The sequence below is a fragment of the Apteryx mantelli genome, chromosome 1, assembly GCF_036417845.1.
Source record: "Apteryx mantelli isolate bAptMan1 chromosome 1, bAptMan1.hap1, whole genome shotgun sequence".
In the NCBI taxonomy this organism is placed as follows: domain Eukaryota; kingdom Metazoa; phylum Chordata; class Aves; order Apterygiformes; family Apterygidae; genus Apteryx; species Apteryx mantelli.
The window spans coordinates 154607937-154632198 of NC_089978.1; positions in this window are offsets into that span (position 1 = coordinate 154607937).

Consider the following 24262-nt stretch of genomic DNA (forward strand, 5'->3'; position numbering starts at 1 on the left):
GTCAGATAGTACAAATGGACATTGTTTCTTGTGTCTATAGAGGTTCTCTGAAGTGAAATAAAATCTGAGATGCTGCTGAAGCCTCACCACATTGCCTCACCACTGCTGATCTGCTAGCACAGCGGTGTGGCATAACTGTACCATGATGCTTCAAGGGAAACTTTAATATTGAGGAGAAGCAGAGAAGGAGGGCAGAGCTTTGAGCTACCTGAGCTAACCTTGGGGCAGTGGAGGCCTGAAGACAGCAGTGCCTCCAGTGCGATCCCGTGTGCATGCTTCCCCAGCAAGCCCCAGGCAGGTAGGGAGAGCAGGGCCCTGAAGGGCAGTCCAGTGCAGTCCCTGACTTGCAGTGGGTGCCGGGCAAGCCCCCAGCGTTGGCTGAAGGCATTCCCACAGGCGCTATGCTTGTAGGGCTCGTCCGTGTGTGAACCACCCCATGCTGTGCCAGGGCCGAGCTCTAGCTGCAGCATCACCTGTACTAGGACAGTTTCTCCGCAGTGTGACGTGGCGGTGTTGGGTGTTGGGTCTCCTCCGTGTTGGGCTGAGCTGTCACTGCAACCCCTCCCACACACCTTCCCACACCAATAAGGCCCAGCCCCTGCCCGTAGCCTGGCATGTCTGAGGCAGAGAGAGCTGCCTGGGCCGTTGCTCCCCACCTCCGTGCAGGCACAGGGCTTGGGGTAGCGTGGACCTGCTGGTGGGAGGTGAGGCAGGAGCTTCAGCTGAAGCTCCTCCTGCAACGCCTGCGCTTATAAGGCTGCCCCCATGCGGGTGCACTGGTGAGGATAAGGAAGGAGGTGCCACTGAACGTTCGCTGCCTTTGTAGTGAGGACACAGTCACTCCCTGTGCAGACCCACTGGTGTTTGGCCAGCACAGACTGGACACCAAGCCGTTTCTGCACTGCCCTCAACAGTACTGAGGCCCCTTCCCAGCATCTGTCCTCAGTGGGGATCCCCTTCCTCATCCCCCTCGTCAACTTTTCCACTAATGAAGCAAGGAGGAGCTGCCCCCAGGCCTTCCTGGGAGACCCTGGCCCCACCGCCTTCCTGGTGCCTGTTGCCCGGCCCCATGAAGCAGTCTTGGGAGTTTACCAAAATTGTACTCACCCACAGGGAGCTCCCCCTTCCTCCCAGCAAAGTCGTGCTTATAGAGGTGGCCACCCCTGTTTTCTGCTGCAGGGTCTCCCCTGAACCTCCTTTCCTCCTTCTTTCGAAGACGCAGCAGGAGGGCTCTCTGTAGGCTCTTGTACTCTGCTATAACTTGCTATGTGAAGAGGAAGAAAATGAAACACAGTGCAAAAAAACACCCAAGGCAAAGTGTGCCTTCAAACCATTGAAGTGAAACAAGTATCTTGAGAGAGATCTTGTTGGTGATGTCTGGGCTCCCAGTGCATCCATCAGTGCCTGAGTATTAGTTGCATTAACACAGCTGAAAAGACACAGACTTAATACATGCAAAGTTACTTTTAGCTGTTCTGTAAATCCTTGAATCATATCTTTAAAAAACTCAAAAACCAAGAGCATCCAAACACACAAGATTAAAATGCCATCTCAGTGGTTTTCACGTTCCTTGACAAGCAGACATTAAGTAGAGCTTATATGAGGGAAAGTGAATACAGTAGGTGAGCAAAATAGAAGTACCAGATCTGGCCTCTCTGCCCCAGTTTCTCTTGAGTCTGATCCTCTCAGACCAGTTCTCACTAATCCTCTTAATAATAGCATATGCATCTCACCTCCCTCCCTCTACCATTTTTTAAATAGAAAACTAACTTGCCTTGTGACTTCTGATATGGTTCCTATTAAAAACAAATAAAATGGCATTAAGTGCTTTAACAGCATGCAACTGTCTTTCCATATTCTTGTCTCCCAAAAGCTTGTCCTTCAGGAGTTTGTACTCTGAAGGAATAAGAAGCAAGCTCCTTAACAGTCAGAGCTTTGTGAGTCCATGAAGTGTCTTCTGTATGCAGACTGCATCTCCTTGCCCTTTAGTATCCTTGTTCCCCATGAAATAATATGACTTTTGTATAGCTTCATCTGTATTTATAGGCACCCAGATCAGTTCCATAGTACTAAGTCTGGTTTTCAGCTGCCTCTTAAAATAAAAGGAAATGGACCGTGTTTTAAAGGCACTCTTCTCAAGTTCAACAGAAGAACTTGTACTCGATCTGGTAGCTTTTTAAAGAAATCTTAAGTATCTTAATTCCATAAGACCATTCAATACTGGATATCTGGAACTGGATGTTACATGGCAGAATCCTTCCCCATCATACCTTGCAAACAGCTGAAAATCCTGTCCTTCAGACTGCAGCTTATTACTTGGACCCTGTCTGGAATCCTGTGCCTGGCAAATGCAGATATGATGTGCACTGTGACATGCTCTAATGCTAGAGTCCCAACAACACAACCACAGGGAAACACAAATAATAATCTAACACTGCAACATAGTCTCTGCCAAAAAAGCAAAGCATAAATGTATCTACATTTATTTCAGCCTCTTGCTGTAATGTGTTCTGATCTATCTACATGAATTCTTTTCTTTTCTAGGTTGATATTTTGAACAAATGGCTCATTATTACAATTTTATGTATCTCTGAGTTTGTATGAAGCTGCTACATGAACATATCTTGTGCTTTTCATTTAGGTTTTCTGTACCCATATGAGCCTGCTGAATTCTCCAAAGGATATCAGCTTTCAATGCACTTTGCACTGCTATTCTGTTACCTCCAAAGACCAGCCCATTCTTTACAGCAAACTCCAGTTTGATTTGGTAATATGAGCTTGCTGTGTAATTTCCCAACTCCTTTACAGTGACAGCCTTAATGCCTTTTTATAATCTCTCATCTTTTACTGTGCCTCTGCAAATTTATTCCATGTTGCTGAGACCAAGCAATTCCCTTTTCTCATATTTATGTGCGTTGTATTTCTGGTTTTCTTTTTCTTATATAAGTCATGTTTTCAAATGTAATATTGGGTCTTTGTTTCCAGCAGCTATAACAAACTAAATATATAACAAAGAGTATAAGGACCAGGGCAAGGATAAATCTCTGTGTCTAACTTGCTCAGACCTGTTCTCACTGTTCCTCTGAAGGAGGCAATGTCATCATCTTTACAGCCCTCTTTTAGTCTCTTCATCCTTGGCACTGGCAGGAAATTAAGGCCCAGGGATCAGATGCAAACACTACATATGGAAACTGACAAAGGGGAGGAGGAGAACTGATGCCAGAGAACAGGCAAAAATGGAATATTTGACAGGAAAAAGTGCTGGGCAGGGAGCAGAAAGACACAACAGCTGGAGGAGGAGGAGGGCCAGAGGCCCTTGGATGAGCGTAGCAGTGCCACGGAAGGAAAGGGGGAAGGACGAGTCTGGGAAGTAGTCCCAGGGAGCAGGGAAATGCGAACTAGATCTCTGCTGCTGCCCCCCAGCAGGATCATGACTCCCAGCTGCAAGAGCAGCAGGCTGCTTGCAAAGGCCCCTTTCAGCTGACTTTCTGGAAGATTTGTTGCCTTCAGGCACTTAGCAGCTGGCTGTTTCCACAGACAACTCATTTTCCCTTTGCTGCAGTATAACCCTTTACATCTTTCCTGGGGGCAAGCAGAGGCAGGGGAATTAAATGTGCTCCTTGGAGGATTCACCCCACTCTGGGTCATTCACCCCAAACCCTCTCTTCCTTCTGCACAGTAAACATTTTCTCTTGGTTCCATTGAGTTGATATCACCACACAGCAAAACTTGGAAGCTTTGTCCTCAGGCCCTCCATATTCATGTAGGTTGGGCAGAAACATAATCTTCCCACTTAAAGGCTGAAATTCTAGTGTAAAAACACAGGATTTCAGACACAGATAACTGAAGGAAAAACTCAAATCTCACAAGAAAAAAAATCATAAGAAAAAGAAATCCCAAGAGATAGAAGTACTGTATTTCCATCCCACACCACCAGCTGCTTTTAATGCCATCCTTTTCTTCAGTCAGATCCCCCTGCAGCATATTACTTTATATAGGGAAAAGCTGGTCCCTCCAGAGACTTAATGCAATGCCACAGATTGAAGACAATGACCAGTATGGGAACAAGTAGGATTAGGGAAGTGTGAATACTGAATCCAGCTGAGAGCTGGATTACCTTTTTTGAGACAAACAACCATGAGTATAATTGCACATTCAGGAACCCATTGCTTAATTACTACAACTGCATAAGACAAGTGTCAGGCACTTGTGGCACAGCTCTATAAAACAGCAATATTGATGCTATGGAGAGTATCAGTTTATGAGAGAGGTTCTGTCCTTGAGTGTGCTGAAGATAATACAACTACCATAGCAAGGTGCTTTATCTCCTGATTTTAAAGCATCTAACCAACCACTTTCTCTTCCGAGGGGAGAAGTAATCTGGACAGATAGGAAATACACCTAAAAGGCTCCGGTATCCATTGCTCCAGGGACAAAGGAACTTCATTCAGGGAACCTGGATAAAATCAGGAAGGGTCCCGGGGCTACAAAGAGAGTTCCCCTAATCCAGTTCAACTTCCACCACATACCTGGATCTCTAGGGTCTGTAAGCAGCTATGCAGTGTCTGGTTTTATAGCAGTGCTGTATGAATTGACCCCAGCTTCCACAGATCTCCTAAACTCTCCTGCCAGCTCTCACAGCCCTGCTTGGCTTGTTGCAAAAAACGCTGGTGATCTTATCACTTACCAGCCACCCGCACTCACCTCTGGAGTGAGGCAGAGGGTCTCCAGCACCGCAGAGTGCCATACCAGCTCACTCTTTCATGGCCGCAAAGTTTTGGGAGCTGCATGCAAGAGGGAGGCACCGGTCTGGCTTTACTGCCACCTAGCAGAAGGAGATGAGATGCTAACTCTGCATCTCAGACAGAGGTAGCACGTTTTTTAAAATCTAAGCCACAGGTTTACATATCTTACATGCTATCATGTGAACCACTTACAGCACCCAAGGCACCACACAACAGTTTTACAGGAAGGTCTATTCAAGAGGCATGTAAAAACCTAACCTCTGGTCCCTTTGCAGGTCCTTCTTCTTGGTTCATTGTCTAACCAGCCAGGGACCAAACTAACATGAGCCATCTCCAGCCTTGGAGGTAAGGAGGTAGTATCTCAAACATTGCTTTTCCCAAACCTTCGTCTTGAAACCAGCCATTCAACATGAAATTGCAGGCCAGTTAATTATGTTACAAATAATATAGTTAATATCAATGTAATTATTTGAAACATAAATATTATTACAGCTGGGTGCAAGATTAAACTTAGTGTCCTGGTTGTTGTGATGACTATCCTAAAAACACTTCCCATCAAGAATTCTGTGAGTGATTTTTAAAGATCATATGCAATATTCTAAATGTGATACTTTATCAAGTTGAATGGTTAACCTAGCAGTTGCTCCCTTACTCTTAATATAATTAATGAAGCCTCATACATAGCTTGGTGAGACATTAATTATTTCACTCTCTTGGAATAAATCTGTAAGTATAAGGAGTTTACAGATATATTGGGCAGTATAGCCACTATAAATTCCCAAGGTCAAAGTGGAATGAATCATTTTATTTTCTCATTAACACATTAGACGTGACTTATATATAGTATTGAATCCAGGTTGAACAGAAAACTAAGGAAGACAGAAGCTTCCCTGCCTGAAACATGTAAGTAAAGGCTCAAAGTCCATTGTACAGGTGTAAAAACACCGTTAAAATCTGCACAGTAATTTCCTGTGTGTGATACAGCCATTCATTAGGAATCTCTTGAGAGTCTCCAAATTGCTGTGTTTGGTAAGTTCCATCCTTGTAATTAAAACTATTGCCACAATTTTGTGTTCTTGATACTGCAGGTAGACAGCCAGGTTTTCCTTTTCCATGCCAGCAGCAAGTGAGGAATGCATCTTTTTTCCTTCTGTTTGATACCTGTGACATAATTTCGCACATGTCCTGCTCAGCTCCCAGAATACATCCCCACTGCTGCATTTCTAGGGGGAACTTTGGTATAAATCCTTCTGATAGGTACCAATCCTATTCCAAGTTCTTGTCTTTGCAAAACAAAAGACACAGCTGGATCCCAGAGACCATATGTATCCCAAGTTCTGATTGCGCTGCTCTGAGATTGTTTAAAGCAAGATCTGTTGCTTAGTCAGGGCCTCCACTAACTTTTTATCTGCATTTGGGCTTCATCTAACTCTGCAATGTTTGATGGAAAGCTTGGTAGGATTCAAGGTCTTTTCCTGCAACAGTGAGCTTCTTTGCAATTGATTTTCAGCTTATGGAGTCTGGGATTCTAGTTTTATGTTATGTTCCTTCTAAAAATCTTTCCCAAATCCCTTTTCTTTCATTAAGAATAACATCCAGTTCAGCACTCCCCAATGGTGAAATTTACTTTCTGTTCACAACTTGCACTGAGCCCAATGAATGTCTTGTGAGCAGTCTGGGTATGGTTTACTCCCATTTCATTTAGTTAGATTAAATTTTACTGTTAGTATGGTCATTTTCTCTACTTTTATTATAGAACTCATCGAATATAATAGAGGAATTACAGTTCCTGCTGGGATTCTGTGATCAGAAGGGTCTTACATTACCATTCATTCAGTTATTGCAATAATTTTAGTATAAGGTTTTATAAGAGCTTTAATAAGGTCCTCCATATCTCCCATACAAGCAGTGCTGGCAGCTTTAGGGAGTATTTCATCTGCATAATATGAAATGTTTTTTCCCCCAAGCCTGAAGAATATTCCTGGCACATAGCACCTGTCATTCCTGTACAATGGTATTTACTCTGTTATTTGAAGCATAGCATTGTCTGCTATGTAAAACTACAGAGTTCTTTCCAAGTTACAGGGTGTATCTCTTGTCTTTCAGGGCAGTTTATAATCTTAAACCACAAAAGAGTGACACATGGGCTGATGGAAAAAATAGCACTGCAGTACTGCAGTGTTCTGACTCCTTTTTTGTATATACCAGAGCATTCTCATTTTCTTCTCATAGTTATTCCATGGCCTGTCTTTGATGGTTTACTGCCTGCTGGGTAATGGATCTTGTCTAATCAATTTTAGATTATTTTCCTCCATATTTACTCATATATTCCTTTACAGCCCTTTTAAACCAAAATCAATTTCACTTTTGCCTCAGCTAGACATCCTGGCTGTGCAAGGCTAGATTCTTGAAATACATTCCTGGAATTCAAATTAGAACCCACCCAATATTAATCCTGGCCTTAACCAGAGAAGCAAATATACATTCAGTTCTTAGAGCTTCTGGTCATGGCACTTTGCAACCATCTGCTATGTCTGCACAGAGATCCTGAGCAGCGCTGGGGTTCAGTTTTATAGTTCAAGCACCCTTAGTCTGCATTCACACACAACATGATAAGCCCAGTGCTAACAATTTTGTACTTGATTAACATGTGCAGTGCTATACTAAGCCCAGCCGATGTTGTTTAGCAGTATCTTGCTGTGCCCAAAATACACATATTCTTTTCATTGTACTGAACGAGAACAAAGTATAGTTTTCTGAAGGTTGGCATTTACTCCACAGAAAGAGTGCAGTGTCCTTCACTGCTGTGCATCATATTTATTTAAGCTCCTGATTCACAGTCCTCTGTGCTCTGCCACAGGAAGGTAGCAGACTGGACATCTCCAGGTACACACACACCTGTGATGACACAGTGCTGCAGACAGGTCTCACCCAATTTGCTCTCCCTCCATAAAATGCTGTGGTTCACCTAGAGTACAGCAAAAAAAGAACAGGGCAAAAAAGGGAGGAAAGGGACTCTGGCCTGTGGGGGGTCAGAGCAGGAGAAGGGGAGAAGAATACATTTACTGTTGTATAGAAGAGAAATTTATTCTGAAAGGGGAGCCTGTGCAGAGATGCACAGCACATTATATTCATGGGCCATCTTCACTGTGTTTTAACAGGGTTTTTCTCACTGAATGTGTAATGGAGATTGTACTGGCTGATGGGAAATAATAAAGTCAGGCTTTCAGCTCCAGAGCACAAGCACACTATAATTACCAACTATCTAGGGAATGGCAAGTGCTTTCTGTGAATTAAATATATAACTATATCTCAGCCAGCATTATTACATAAAAGTACCTTCTGGCACCATGGAAATATAGCTAGAGAAATATTTATTGTCATCCCCATGTTTTCTGGAAGGCTTCTGGGAAGCAGTGATCACAACAGGTTTGGCTGCCTAGAAATAAAAGCAAAGGACATGAGCCTTGGCCGTGCTCTGAGCACACCAGTGCAGAAGTGGCCACGGGCTCTGCGGCTGTGGGGAGGGCTGATGGATAGCTGAGCGCTCCCAAGGATGGTTTGTGGGCATGTCACTGCCGTGAAGGTGGGAAGTATTGTCCCCGTCTCGAGGCAGTGTGTATCTAACACTGAACCCCAGGGAAGGGTGGGTTGTTTGTAGGGTGCGATTCCTGTCTCTGTTATGGCGTGAGCTGCCCCCATGCTCCGTCGTTTCTCTCCACAGTGCCTGTATCCATTCAGCTGTGCTTCTTCACAATGCAAGGGCACTATGCTTTCCTCAGTCCTAAGAAGGATTAACCTCACCTATGTATTTTTCTTGCTTTTTTTGCATGTACAGAACTAGCAGCCATCACCCTGAGTTCTCTGCCTCCTCTCTGTCCTTAATCTCTTCTTGTCTTGCTTCTGCCTACCTGCTCCACTAAAACTGCTGTTCTTGCTCACTGCTTCTCAGGGTCCCTATTCCACTCATGTCTTCCTTGCCTCCTAACGGCACCAAACACTTTCATTCATGGCTTCCTTGTATCTTTGATCTTTGGGTTTTGCAAATGGACCTTCATTCCCTTCATGCTTCTCTACTCACTCTATGGCTTCTTCCTGAGTCAATCTTCCCATCTCTCAACACCGGGCTGTGGAGAAAATTAAGAGGTGCTTTAACATGCACTCCATTTCCTAGCAGAGTGTAGAAAGGATAGGAGCTGACCCTGTGGAAGCTGCTCAGGCCAGGTGGAAAGCTGCTGTCACAGACATTAGGAGAGGAAAAGCTGTTTTACAGCAGCCAGGGACATCCAGGAAGGCTCTCTGGAATATAGCAAAATTCTGCAGGGTGCACTTGAACCTTGAGAGCCCTCAGGGAGCTTGCTGTTCATGGAAACCAAAAGGGAAGAGGCTATTGACAGTTTTGGAGGCATCTGCAGAAGTAAGGGAGTCTGAACAACTGGAAGCTAAGTCTCAGTCTAGGCTCCCTAGTGCTCCCTAGACAAACATCTGCAAGATGATATGCTCCTTCCCTTGGCCAATCTGATGCATGAAACTAACAGGTATGTGCAATATCTTCACAGCAGCTCTGTTGTTCAGTGTCTTGATTCTTTCTTCTTTCCTGCCATGCTACTGAGGAGCTGACCCTGCCCTCTGCAGCAATACTTTCTGTATATACAACCACCGCAGTCTTGCAGAGAGGCTCCTCCACTGTTCACTGCTGGAGTCCGCTGCTCCTCCTGGAGCTCCCATGAAATGCGCAGGTTTTTGTGTCAATAGAGAAAGTTGAATTTAGCACTAAAAAAAACAATAACAAGACAATTATTAAAGGCAAATTCACACCTCAGGTAGCTCTTCCCAAACAATTGCTCTCAACCCTTCCCATTTGTATTTACAGCTCTCTCAGTCAGAGGTAATAGATACACTTTAAGGTAGTCTCTAACTTACCTATGGCCTCTCACCAGTGTGGCAGGGTGATGTACGTATATCTGAATGAGCTGCATTCCCATATAAGAAGAGTGCCTTTTTTGAGAGTGCAAGTCTTCAGAAGAAACAGGAGAAAAACATAAAAGCCTAAGTTTAAGGTAAGGTCTTTTAAATATTATGAGCTTCTGAATGTCTCAGTACTGGAGTTCCTTCCAAATGAAAGCCAGTTTATCCTCTGCAGTAACAAAGCTAAAAGAAATAACCAGAGGGTGAGGGAAAACAACACTGTTGTAAAGAAAGATGTACAAGAGAGTCTAGACACCAAAGCCAATGTAGAAAGAAATGATGCAGACTTCAGATAATGGCTGAGGAAAGAGAGAGAGAGAAAAAAAAAAACAAACCTCTTTGGAAGTCTGAAAAATGTAACAGCAGGAATTCTGTTTATATGTATGCAGCTAAATCCTCTTCTCGTCCATCAGCAAGTTAATGTAATAAATTATGGGAAATGCCTGATATGTTTAAAAATACAGATACTTCTTATCCTCAGTTCTTTTTCCCAGCTAGGCATTAAGTTATCTGCATCTTGAGACAATGAAGAGGTGAACTGGTGTAAAGGTGATAAAATGGCTGACTTTCCATTGAACTGCCTTACCAACCATCAGACCAGTCTGACAGACCATAAAAACTGAGAGCTCCTTTTAGCCAGGCACTCTGTGATGTGAGGGAGGACTCTCATTTCTCTCATTTGGGCAACCAAGCAGAAGAAGCTCCAAAGTGCCTTCACAGGTGGCCATGCCTTTTGGGGACAGGTCTATTGGTTAGGGATGGTATTACAAGAATACAGTGGCTATGCATCGATCCTCAAAACTTACCCTTAGAGCAGCCAGCCTTAAGAAAAATCGCTGTCATCCATTCAAACTGGGACCACCCAGAATTGTGGACTATCATCTCACCCAGTGATATAGTCCCCAGCTGGCTGAACCTATTTCTCTCTGGGATGCTGTTCAACAAGTCGAGCAAAGGGGGCAGGAGACCTGCATGGATGAACAGGGAGTGCCTGGCAAAACTCAAACATTAAGAAGGAAGTGTACAGGAGGTGGAAGCAGGGACAGGCCACTTGAGAGGAATATAGGAATATTGTCAGAGTATGCAGGGATGGGACTAGGAAGGGCAAGGCCCGTTTGGAGCTTAGTCACAGAATCACAGAATGGTTGAGGTTGGAAGGGACCTCTGGAGATCATCTAGTCCAACCCCCCTGCTCAAGCAGGGTCACCTAGAGCACGTTGCACAGGATTGCATCCAGGCGGGTTTTGAATATCTCCAGAGAAGGAGACTCCACAACCTCTCTGGGCAACCTGTTCCAGTGTCTGTCACCTTCACAGTAAAGAAGTTTTTCCTCATGTTCAGATGGAACTGTCTGTGTTTCAGTTTGTGCCCATTGCCTCGCGTCCAGTCTCTGGGCTCCACTGAAAAGAGTCTGGTCCCATCTTCTTGACACCCTCCCTTCAGATACTTGTACACATTAATAAGATCCCCTCTCAGCCTTCTCTTCTCCAAGCTAAACAGGCCCAGCTCTCTCAGCCTTTCCTCATAAGAGAGATGCTCCAGTCCCCTAATCATCTTTGTAGCCCTTCGCTGGACTTGCTCCAGTAGTGCCACATCCCTCTTGTACTGGGGAGCCCAGAACTGGACGCAGTACTCCAGATGTGGCCTCACCAGGGCTGAGTAGAGGGGGAGGATCACCTCCCTCCACCTGCTGGCAACACTCCTCCTGATGCACCCCAGCATACCATTGGCCTTCCTGGCCACAAGGGCACATTGCTGCCTCATGCTTAACTTGGTGTCCACCAGCATTCCCAGGTCCTTCTCGGCAGAGCTGCTTTCTGCTTTAATCTGGCAAGGGATGTCAAGGACAGCAAGAAGGACTTCTTTAAATACATCAGCAACAAAGGGAAGACTAGGGGAAATGTGGGCCCACTACTGAATGGGGCAGGGGTCCTGGTGACAAAGGACACAGAAAAGGCAGAGATACTGAATGCCTTCTTTGCTTCAGTCTTTACTGCTAAGACCAGCCCTCAGGACTCCCAGACCCTAGAGACCACGGAGAAAGTCTGGAGAAAGGACGACTTTCCCTTGGTGGAGGAGGATTGGTTTAGAGATCAGTTAGCCAAACTTGACATCCACAAGTGTATGGGCCCTGATGGGATGCACCCACGAGTGCTGAGGGAGCTGGCAGTATCATTGCTAGGACATTCTCCATCATCTTTGAAAGGTCATGGAGAACAGGAGAGGTGCCTGAGGACTGGAAGAAAGCCAGTGTCACTCCAGTCTTCAAAAAGGGCAAGAAGGAGGATCCAGGGAACTACAGGCCAGTCAGCCTCACTGCCATCCCTGGAAAAGTGATGGAACAGCTCATCCTGAATGTCATTTCCAAGCATGTGAAGGATAAGAAGGTGGTCAGGAGTAGTCAGCGTGGATTCACCAAGGGGAAATCATTCTTAACCAACCTGATAGCCTTTTATGATGGGTTAACTGGCTGGGTAGATGAGGGGAGAGCAGTGGATGTTGTCTACCTTGACTTCAGTAAGGCTTTTGATACTTTCTCCCATAGCATCCTTATAGACAAGCTCAGGAAGTGCGGACTAGATGAGTGGGCGGTGAGGTGGATTGAGAACTGGTTGAACAGCAGAGCTCAGAGGGTTGTGATCAGCAGCACGAAGTCTAGTTGGAGGCTTGTAGCTAGCAGTGTCCCCCAGGGGTCAGTCCTGGGTCCAGTCTTGTTCAACTTCATCAATGACCTGGATAAAGGGACAGAGTGCCTCCTCAGCAAGTTTGCTGATGATACAAAACGGAGGAGTGGCCAATACCCCAGAAGGCTGTGCTGCCATTCAGAGAGACCTGGACAGGCTGGAGAGGTGGGCAGAGAGGAACCTCATGAACTTCAACAAGGGGAAGTGCTGGGACCTGCACTTGGGGAGGAATAACCCCATGCACCAGTACAGGTTGGGGGTTGACCTGCTGGAAAGCAGCTCTGCGGAGAAGGACCTGGGAGTGCTGGTGGACACCAAGTTAAGCATGAGGCAGCGGTGTGCCCTTGTGGCCAAGAAGGCCAATGGCATCCTGGGCTGCATCAGGAAGAGTGTTGCCAGCAGGTGGAGGGAGGTGATCCTCCCCCTCTACTCAGCCCTGGTGAGGCCACATCTGGAGTACTGCGTCCAGTTGTGGGCTCCCCAGTACAAGAGGGATGTGGCACTACTGGAGCAAGTCCAGCGAAGGGCTACAAAGATGATTAAAGGCCTGAAGCATTCTCTTATGAGGAAAGGCTGAGAGAGCTGGGCCTGTTTAGCCTAGAGAAGAGAAGACTGAGAGGGATCTTATTAATGTGTACAAATATCTGAAGGGAGGGTGTCGAGAGGATGGGACCAGACTCTTTTCAGTGGAGCCCAGAGACTGGACGTGAGGTAACAGGCACAAACTGAAACACAGACAGTTCCATCTGAACATGAGGAAAAACTTCTTCACTGTGAGGGTGACAGAGCACTGGCACAGGTTGCCCAGAGAGGTTGTGGAGAACTTCCTTAGAGATGTTCAAAAGCCATCTGGATAGGTTCCTAGGCAATGTGCTCTAGGTGACCCTGCTTGAGCAGAGGAGGGGTTGGACTAGATCTCCAGAGTTCCTTTCCAACTTCAACCATTCTGTGATTCTGTATTTCCCAAAATTTTTAAAAGTGCATCTCCCCTCAACCTTGTTGGTTTATCTGTCTCCATGTGATCTCCATAAGGTTTCACACCATAGCTAGACTTTCAAGATCAAATTCCAAGTAATTTGAATATGAATTACTATAATTTAGTAATATAACCAAATCAGGATCATTTCATTTTATTACTTAAGGTTTTTTTTCATTTTTGCAATGAAAGTTTAAAAATAATCTGTTGGAAGAGTGCTGTGCAGAAGAGAAAAGCCTAAGAAAACAAACTTTTTTTCTTAGAAGTGTGACAGAAAAGTAAACTTGTGTGTATAAAACTTGAGAGAGCATCTCTCTAAGGTACTGTTCCATGCTTGTTTAGATAGTATCTTTTGAAGCAGTCAGCAGGTTTCCATTAAGAAAGAAGTGTAGTATGAGCAGAGAAAGAGGACAAGACAAGAGAAGAGCAGATACACTGGGAAACAAAAGATACAGAAGAATAGACAGTTAAGAGAAACAGAAAAAAGAAAGCACATACAATGGAAAATGAGAAGGTGCAAGAGGAGACTAGATGGTAAAAAAAGAAGAAAAGCATGTACACTGGGAAAAAAGCAATGGTAGAGAAAAAGAAAAAAAGGAAAAAGGAAAAAGATAGGAAAAGAAATGCATTTCAGAATGGAAATGACAGAAGAAAGGACGATGAGAAACAGGAAAAGGAAAGTATGAAATGAAGGAATAATAAAACATAGAGAAGGTGGAGAGACAGAAAAAAAAATAGCCTGATGTAAAATGACAGAAGAAATTAAAGATGCCAAGAAACAATAAGGGAAATAGTGACATTTCAGAGCTGGGAAGCAAGAGAAGAGTTCACTAGAAATGTCGAGAACACGTGAAGGGTCTCTGTTAATTTGCAGACCTTTGGAAAGGGAAAATGAGGGCAGGAAAAGCAGTCTAAAGGAAAACCTGAATTTGCTGTTGCCAAAATGTGGATTAGGACAAATAGAAAGCAAATGCAAGTTACTTGGTCCTCTTCCCTTCTTGTGGAAGTGTAACAACCTCTGTCAACCGAAATGGCACCCCTAAGGCCACAGTGACACAAAACAGCAGCATCTCTGTGAGAGCACAACTAATGGAGCCAGGTTTCGTATTTCTATCCCACATCCTTATGTCTTTTCCTTTCCTCCCTTCTCTCCCATCACCTCTCTCCCATCATGTAACTCCCATTCCTTTCTCTTCCCATATGTTTCTTCTAACTCCTTCGTATCTCCTGAAGTCCCTCACAGCACACATCTTTTTCCTGCTCTTCTCCTAGGCTTTCCTTCCTTCCTTTCTGGGCTGCAAACAGCATCTGCTGGGAGCAATTTGGAGCTGGCTTGTATGGCTAATGACTCAGTGGCTAAAGACTAGTAGCAATACAGAAGCCTTTCCTTCAGTTGTTGTACTAATTTGGCTCTACCAGAAGTACTACCATAAAGTCAGCCAGTGACCCAGCCTCCAAAAACTGCAGTGACTTCATATCCTTTGGACCACCCTCCTCCAGTCAGATCTGGTTACATTGGTAAATGAGTTCACAGATGATTAGGGAATGGCTGGTAAAGAGACAGCAAACATGGACAGACAGAAAGATCAGGCTTGGATAAGCTTTGTTTCCTTTGGAAACCAGGCTTAAAACCATTCTGCATTGAACGCATATTCCCCTTCTGAGAAATTCAGATTTAGGCACAGTCTGGTGCAGTGCACAGGCTTCCCAGCTCTCAGATCTGTGTTTTACCAGGGACATCATGCCATTCCCCAGCACAGTGCCACAGCCCTCCAGATGTGCACGCAGCATCTGGTACACAACTAACCCACCTCATCCTGTTTGCAGGTTACTCCTTCCCCCATTAACATTCCCACTACTAGAGTCAGGTTATAAAAACACCATCCAGTATCTGGCATTCTTCGTTTGTATCTTAAAGGCATCTGTCTTCAGAAGGTCTCAGCCCTTGCTTTCTTAGAAGGACTGAGGTTTCTGTTCCTGTGCCTGGCAGGTTCTTGGTCTCCGAACTGCAGAGAGTGAGCGTTGACCCTGTGTGCTTTCTAGCTAAGGAGGTTTAAGGCATAAGCAAAGTTGGGAACAGCAGCAGTCATGACCATTTGGCTTTTTCTGGCAATGCCCAAATCCTGGAAACGAGTCTGGCTGTGGCTCCTTCAAAGAGAGGTTGTGATAAGCAGGGTGTTAGCCAAGGCTTGGGGGCGGACAGGAGTGTGGAGGGATTTCTGGTGCAGGGATGCCAGTCTGGTGACTATTTAGGTTTATTTCTAGCACAGGTGTGGTTTTCTTCGATGGACTTTTAGGTCATTGCAGAGACAGCACTGCTGCAGCAGTGGTGTGGAGGAAGGGGAAGCTGAGGGCAAGCTGGAGGCAAACCCAGGGCCCCAGCTGCTCAGGGCAGGGGCTGAAGAGGGTCTCCATGAGGACCCTCCCAAACTGCTTGAATCTCAGCACTGGGCTGTGAATAAACGGGTGTGAGTGAAGCCTATGCATGCAACCCAGTGCTGTTCTTGCCCAGATGAGGAGAACTCTGGATAACTACAGATTAAAAGGTCTGAAGACTATTGTAAAATATTGGGTTTCCACACATGGTTAATAAATCATGTTTTATAGGGTGATTTTTGCTGTGCATTTGAAAAGCACCATATATTTACAATAGCACTGGTTCTGAGAAAGGTTAAATGTGTCACTGCTAAAGAAAATGTATTACAAACCCAACAGAGCTGGCAAGGCACTTGTTCTTTTCCAAGAAGCCAAACAGACAGGAGCAGGGCTCTTATAGCACGTTGCACATGCTTTGTCCCTGGATGGCACAAATACTTTTGAAAAGAAACAAAATTATTGTTTCAGACATGGCTGCACAACATCAGGCCAGGCTGGTCAGTTCTCAGAAGACCACAGTAGTGATATGTGCTCTATCTAAATATGCCTAAGATGAGATCTTTAAGCTAAAAAAAAGGGAAGATTAAGTTGCCACTACTTTGGCAGGCACCATTTTTGCATGTCTCAAAATTACATCTACATTAAGATAAAGAATTTTTAAACAAGTCTTTAAACAAAACAGCATGTTCACCACTTTGGTACTAATAAGGAAGTCAACACTGATGTTGCAAAGCAATTTAACAGCACTTTAAAATCTAAGATGCAGAGGTGTTTTACAACCCACAATACATTTTGCTGCATTGATGTATTAGCAGTGTTTATGTACCAGTGCTAACTGCAGCTTTCACAGAAATGCATATACGAGCCTTGAGGTTGTGAATCTGTCGAATTCCCAGAAAGTTTGGGAAACTATTTATAAGAAGTTTTTTAAAGAAAGAAATGTTCCATCTTTCTAAGAAAAGGGACCGTCTGAAAGCATCTAAATCCAGAGTCGCTATTGAGTAATTTTATGGGCAATTGCTTGCTGATGACACTTTCACAGTAATAAATTAAGACATTAATCTGTCACAGAAAATCCTGTACCAAATGAAGGACTACAAGGATGGGATGATTCTTGGTTATTATTACTCTGAAGAACTGCAAAACACTCATGCCAAACAGCACAGTTTGCTGTGCTGAAAGAATTATTCTACTAAAAACAGGAAAGTGATTATTGCTGAACTGATCAGAATGGCTTCCTAAATCCCACACTTGGGAGGAAATTTCCTATGTCTGCAATACTCAGATGTGATGCTTTCAAGAAAGAATATGTAATGGGGAGGTTTCCATCACTCTTCCCAGCAATGTCAGCACTTGCATATTCCAACAGTAACCAAATCTGCTTTTCCAGTGCAGTTAGTTACGCCCTTGGATCGCCTGGGAAATAAATTTAACAGAAACACTCCAGTGCTGTAACTGGAAGACACTCTTTCAAAAATCTCTTATATGGGTAAGAAACAGAGGGGCTGTGTGCAACTGGGCTTTTGTTTAGTCCTTCAGAGATTACTGCTCCAAAGTGTAACATGGCAGTCTGTAACGCCTGAGCTAGCCCTAATCGATGATGTGCTTGGAGATAAATTAACCTGAAAGCTTTGGCTAGCACTTAGACATTTTTCACCATGTTATCTTAGGGACACCCATACATCAGAAAATCCTTTAAGTTCCTCTTTTTACAAATACTCCCAAAGGATTCAACTTTTTGTAGCCATTAACAGACACCACAGAATACCAGTATTTGCAGGCCTTTTGCATCACTGTTATGTTGCATACTTATCCAGGGGAAAAAAAAAAAAAGCCAATAAATTTGTTACCATTGCTTATGACTAACTACATTATACTCCTGTACGTAAACATCCTACTGGCATTGCATTGCACTGGAATAATTTCAGATCAGAACCAACAGGTCTCTATTTTGGCAAGGTGAAGTTAAGCTGTGTCCCCTGAAAAACTCTGAAGTTTAAAAAAATTCCCAAGGCAACAAGTACCATTTTGATGGTGAAAATTATGGATGTCTTATGTAGTCTGGATGGAATATTCCTCCTCAGTATATGGGATTCTCTGTGATCTATGGAAACAGGACTATTCTCTTTTGAAAAACTGCATTTTGGGGGAAAGAAGAGTTGGAGACTACTAAATGCTAATTTAAAACAGCCATGTAAAGCATTGCCAAAGGCGTTTTAGGGTACATCTTCAAAGCTGTTTTAAAATGGATCTGCCATACAGAGGTTTTCAAGGAGTCTTATAAGAAACACATCATGGCATAACACGCTGGATGCTTCTGAGTCTCTCAGAAGAAAAGCTGTGATACATCTGCTCTGGTGTAGATTAAAAACTTGGAAGAAGCTGTGAAGAAAGATGAAGAGGGCTCTCCTGAGGGGACAGAGATGGTTAAAGATGGTGTTTCTCACTTTAGGTCTGAAGAGAGTACTAAATCTAAAATAGACATGTTTCAAATAACTCCCATACAGACCTGCAGAGAGAAAAAAAACTATGCGTAGTGGTCCTAGTAATCAAAAACACAGCAAAATTTAGGTGCAGTCCAGTAACCCTCCCACTATTTCACCTGCTGCTTTTAAGAGAAAATGTTTTACTACTCAGGCTTTTTATGGGGGTCCTTTTTTAGGGGGTCTTGTCAGAAATGTTTCTGTAGCTACTTAGATGGCTGCTACTAAATTGTCTAAGGCAGAACAAAATATAGCTCTCTTCTGTCGGGTAGATGGGCAGTTTTAAGAGGGTCGTATATCTCTTAATGCAGCTGGACAGGCTTTCTTTCACCAGAAGTAGACTTTAAAAAGGACTTGCTGCTACATCATGTCATTTTATACCCAGGGATTGCTTTTTAGAAAGTATAAATGAGTAGTCAACACAGAAGAACAAGTCAACTGTTAATTTAAAACTCTGGGGTGTAAAAGCATTTAATTCCGTCCTGGATATTTGTAAAGTTTATTGTTAGCATCCTCAGAAAGCTTCTAGAAGGAACAGAATGGCATAGGTCGTATTCAGGTGAACAGTGATTCTTTTGGTCCAGAATATGTTTTATCAGGGAAACAGGTATGATACAGATTCCTGTGACGGACACAGGCTGTGGCATGTTTCCAAGAAACCCAAGCAATATTATCATGAGCTGCATGATGAAATCTCAAGATCCAAGGAAAACAACTACTGAACAAGTTCATCAGGATGTCCCTCACTAGCAGGGTTGGAAGCTTTTCCCTTTGGCCAAGTTTTCCTCACAGATTGGAAACAACTGAGCCATTTGTCACTCAGCAGCCTCCATCCTGCTTGGGCAGCTCCATAAATGCACCTCTTCTCATGTACAGAAATCAACAACAAATTCATTTTCTTTTCCTTGATTTGTGCACTACATGGGACAACATGCAATTTCTATAAGAGATGCGGATTTTTTTTAAGTTTCTCTTCCATATGCCAGATTAGCCGGTTTTATTGTACCTTTCCTGCAGCAGCACTGCAGCCCACCAGGCAGCAGCTCCCAGGAGAGCCCCCCTCAGCCATGGGGCTGAAAGTCTCCTGCTGCCTTTTCTCTGCACATGTGCCAGATTGCAGGAACATAAGTTCACTGCTCATTCTAGCACTAAGATGGGGAAAAAAGGACTTCATACTATACTAAAACCTCTAGCACTTCAAAAATAATTTGAGAGAGAGTCCAATGCATCTTGAAAGGCTTTGGTAGGCCCAAGAGTGTAGCCATCAGTTCCATTTTCAGAAGGATAAAAACAATTAAATTTCTTCACCTTATTTTAATTTGTACCACATAGCAATAACATTAGCCCTCCCTCAAAGAAACCATGTTCTAGAGGCCAGGGCAACAGGACTTTGTTCAAGAAATCCATGATTTCCTTTATCTAAGCCCATTCCAGCCTTCCATTCATGTTCCCAGATTGTCCAGATAAGTTTATTCTGTATCTGACAATCAAGAAAAACCCTTTCTTTCTGTTATGGTTTCCCAGTTTTAATTCCCTGACCACTAACGTATGACTAATCTTGATATGTTTTTTGTCTGAGATGCTCAACAGCATCAGAAATGGAGATGAATATTTTTCCCTCTCTGTTCACTGCAGATGCCTGGAAGGAAAAGTGCTATTTTGGAAATTAAAAAACCCAGGACCTGTCCAAGCAGTTGGACACAAAGGTTACATTCTAGAAGATTAAGGTGTCATTTTACCAATACACATTAAAGCGCCTTCTGTGGAGGAAAGGACTTCTCTGCCTTTTACATGATCTCCTTCCTGTTCAGGAGGTCCAACCCTGCTGCAGAGCACTGCCAGCTTGCTGACAATAACAGGCCAGCCCTTTCATTAAGCCAGAAGTTTCATCCTTGCTGTTCCTATGCCATTCTGCTTTCTCTCAGAACATCATGCTGTCCAGCCCTTAGTACTCCACCTGGACAAAGGGCCAATGTAACTGTTTTTCCAGTGTGAAACAAATAAAAAAGTGGGAAAAATATTCTTTCCAGCCCTCAATTTCCTGGTGAAGTTTGCTATGATTGAAGGGCTAAAAATTAATATGTCTACTGAACACGCAAAGTCTTTACTTTCTTGTACAGTCCATTAGCCCCAAAGGAGCAGATCCTCACCTATCTTTAACTTGAGTTGCTGGCTAATAATGAAACAATTATGATATTTAGGAGAAAATGCTGTTAATATGTAACCCCAGACATTTATGTCTGTAAAAGTCTAAATGCTACTTGCAAAATTAATGAAAAAGGTTATTGGGAAAAAAAAGCAGAAAGAAGTCAGTCTTGGGCTTGCAGAGGGGATACTGTCAGATTTAGCAGTGGAACTCTTTCACCTTTTTTTAAAATTAACTTGGGTTGCTTTCAAAAAAAGCCATATTGCTGAGTATTGTTTTTCTCTTTCTTTTTTTTAATGACTATTCCAGTTTCTCATGCAACTTTTCAGTTTTCTCTAGCTATAAGCACCTTTGAGGTCTTCAGCAGATGTGACCACTGTTTTTAGGTCTAAAGGCTATGACTACACCTTATAGATGATCATGCTAGGGGGATAGAAGGTCCCTTCACTTTTGCTTTACATAATGACCAAATACCAACAGGCATATTGTCATATTGGCCTCTACCTTTCTACTTATATAACAGACAGGTCATCCCATGTAAGAAATCAACAACAGATGAGTAAACCCCATTGACAAAGAGCTGGTAAACTAGTAGGTTGTAAACGAAACTGTAGATGATCAACTGGCACTAAATTATCATAAGCTTTGTTAAAAATTTTACGCAGTCCTTTGGGTAGGACTTCGGAAAGCAGACTGTGTGGTACAAAGTCCAAATTCACAAAGTAAAATTCCTCAGATTAGATTTGCAACTAAACAGTGCTATTCCTCAGTCCTACCTTCTTCTTGGTTCCTCATGCACCACAGACAGGGATGTCCTTTCCAGCGCCATCATCGTTAGCAAGAAAAGTTGGGAGATCTTCTAAAGGAAGGATCTGTAGGCAAGAACCAGATCATAGTTAGTGAAGATAACATACCTGAACAGAAAACTCTGAACTTGAGAATCTGGTATGAATAGAAATCACACTTCTATCGTTTTTAAGGTACAGAAAAACTGAAAAGCTCTAGGGCTCAGAGAAGTAGAAACTTAACACTTAAAAGGAAAACAGAGTTTGATAATAATCACAAGTAGCTGGATATCCAGAAAAAGGAGGAAAAAATAGTCTCTCAAGAGTTCATGTTGTAATAAATGCAGTGATGTCTGAAAATCTTTCCTCCACAGTCCTAAGGAATTAACACCTTGCCACAAGAAGGAGTTATTGTAGTATTTCACCATTTTTGCATCTTTGTGGTTTTTTTTTTTTCCCCCTTCCTCTTGCTATAACACAGAGTTGAGCATTTGTAGTTTGTGTTTTTATATCCGGTGATTCCTTCTATTGTTTTAATTTCCTGATCCTCGAAGACCAGGCTAAAAGAAGCTCCATCTGTTGGGGTTTTTTTGTTTGTTTGTTTGTTTGTTTGTTTGTTTTGGCAGAAAGGCACCCAGAGTCCTGGATGGAGCATCATTAAGTGTAATTAGGTACTCTTGCACATATGCCACCTTGGAGACTTTACTATGTTAGCAGGGGAGGTGCCAGAGATCAGAAAACTCAGGTTGTTGGGAGGGTGAACGCATGACCAGATGCCCCAGCTGTTTCCTGCCCCACTGCACAAAACAGGCCATTCAGGATGCTCCTCTGTATGCTCTAACACCAAACAACAGGGTTTGGGGCTTGAAGAGCTCTGCAGGATAGCACGGACACAGCCTATGTGCTACACCTCCACAGCAGTTTTTCCTTAATGATTCGGAGGAAGCTCTATGTCACTGGCAGATATTTGCCTCACCTGGCCAAGCCCTGAATTATCACCACCATAGTGGGGCAGGGGTCCTGGTGACAAAGGATACAGAAAAGGCTGAGCTACTGAATGTCTTTTTCACCTCAGTCTTTTCTAGTAAGACTGGCCTTCAGAAATCCCAGGCCCCTGAGACCAGTCTGGAGCAAGGAAGACTTACCCTTGGTGGAGGAAGATCAGGTTAGGGGACATTTAAGCAAACTAGACATACACAAGTTCATGGGATTTGATGGGATGCACCCATAAGTGCTGAGGGAGCTGGCCAATGTTGGTGTGAAGCCACTATCTATCACCTTTGAAAGGTCATGGTAACTGGGAGAGGTGCCTGAGGACTGGAAGAGAGCAAATATCACTTCCATCTTCAAGAAGGGCAAGAAGGAGAATCTGTGGAACTACAGGCTGGTCAGCATCACCTTGATCCCTGGGAAAGAGGTGGAGCAACTAATCCTGGAAACCATTTCCAAACATATTAAGGACAAAAAGATGACTGGGAGTAGTAATCACAGATTTATGAAGGGGATATTGTGTTTAACCAACCTGACAGCCTTCTGTGATGAGATGACTGGCTTAGTGGATGAGGGGAGAGCAGTGGATGTTGTTTATCTTCACTTCAGCAAGGCTTTTGACACAGTCTCCCATAACATCCTCAGGGAAGCTGATAGTACAGGTCAGTAGTACAGGCTAGATTAGTGGATGGTGAGGTAAACTGTAGACTGGCTCAACTACTGGGCTCAGAGGGTGTGATCAGCAGCATGAAGTCCAGCTGGAGGCCAGAAACTAGTGGTGCCCCCTGAGGGCTTGATACTGGGTCCAGTATTGTTGAACATCTTCATTAATGACGTAGATGATGGGACCAAGTGCAGCCTCAGCAGGTTTGCAGATAATCCAAAGCTGGGAGGAGTGGCCAATACCCCAGAAGGCTGTGCTGCCATTCAGAGAGACCTCAACAGGCTGGAGAGATGGGTAGAGAGGAACCTCCGGAACTTCAGCAAAGGGAAGTGCTGGGACCTGCACCTAGGAAGGAATAATCCCATGCACCAGTACAGGTTGGGGGTTGACCTGCTGGAAAGCAGCTTTGCAGAGAAGGACCTGGGGGTCCTGGTGGACACAAGGTTGACCACGAGCCAGCAATGTGCCCTTGCAGCAAAGAAGGCCAAATAGCATCCTGGGTTGCATTAGGAAGAGCATTTTCAGCAGGTCGAGGGACATGATACTCCCCCTCTCCTCAGTTCCAGTGAGCTGCGTCCAGTTCTGTGCTCCCCAGTACAAGAGAGACATGGAGCTACTGGAGCAAGTCCAGTGGAGGGCTATGAAGATGATGAAGGGATTGGAGCATCTCTCATATGAGGAAAGGCTGAGAGAGCTGGGCCTGTTCAGCCTGGAGAAGACAAGACTGAGGGGGGATCTGATCAATGTGTATAAGTATGTGAAAGGAGGGTGCAAAGAGGATGAGGCCAGACTCTTCTCAGTGGTGCCCAACAATAGGATGAGAGGCAATGGGCACAAACTGAAACACAGGAAGTTCCATCTGAATCTAAGAAAAAACTTTTTTACTGTGAGGGTGACAGAGCACTGGCACAGGTTGCCCGGAGAGGTTGTGAAGCCTTCATCCTTAGAGATATTCACAGCCTGACTAGACAAGGTCCTGGGCAATGTGCTCTAGGTGACCCTGCTTTGAGCAGGGGTTTTGGATGGACGATCTCCGGACGTGTCTTCCCATTTCAACTCTTCCATAATTCTGTAGTGATAATTATTGACCTGACCCCAGGCAACCAAATGCACCAGCAGCTCTATCAAAGCATTTTTCTTCTAAAGCACTAGTAGACATTGGCCTTTATGGAGCACTACTATGACAGATGCTAGTCGGGCACTAACACACCAAGATTAGCCATGGAACAAGAAGGAAGCCTCCATTGGCTCTTCCACGAACCTATTTTTGCTCATCTTAACTCTAGCTTCAAGATGAGTAAGAGTTGGAAATTTTTCTGAAAGCTGTCTCAAAAAAAAAAAAAACCAAAACATTTTATGATTTTATTCGATTGTCCAGTAGGGGGAGGAAAAAGAGAGAAAATGGAAGAGAGTTATTCTTGACTCTCTGAGGCTGAATATAAGTG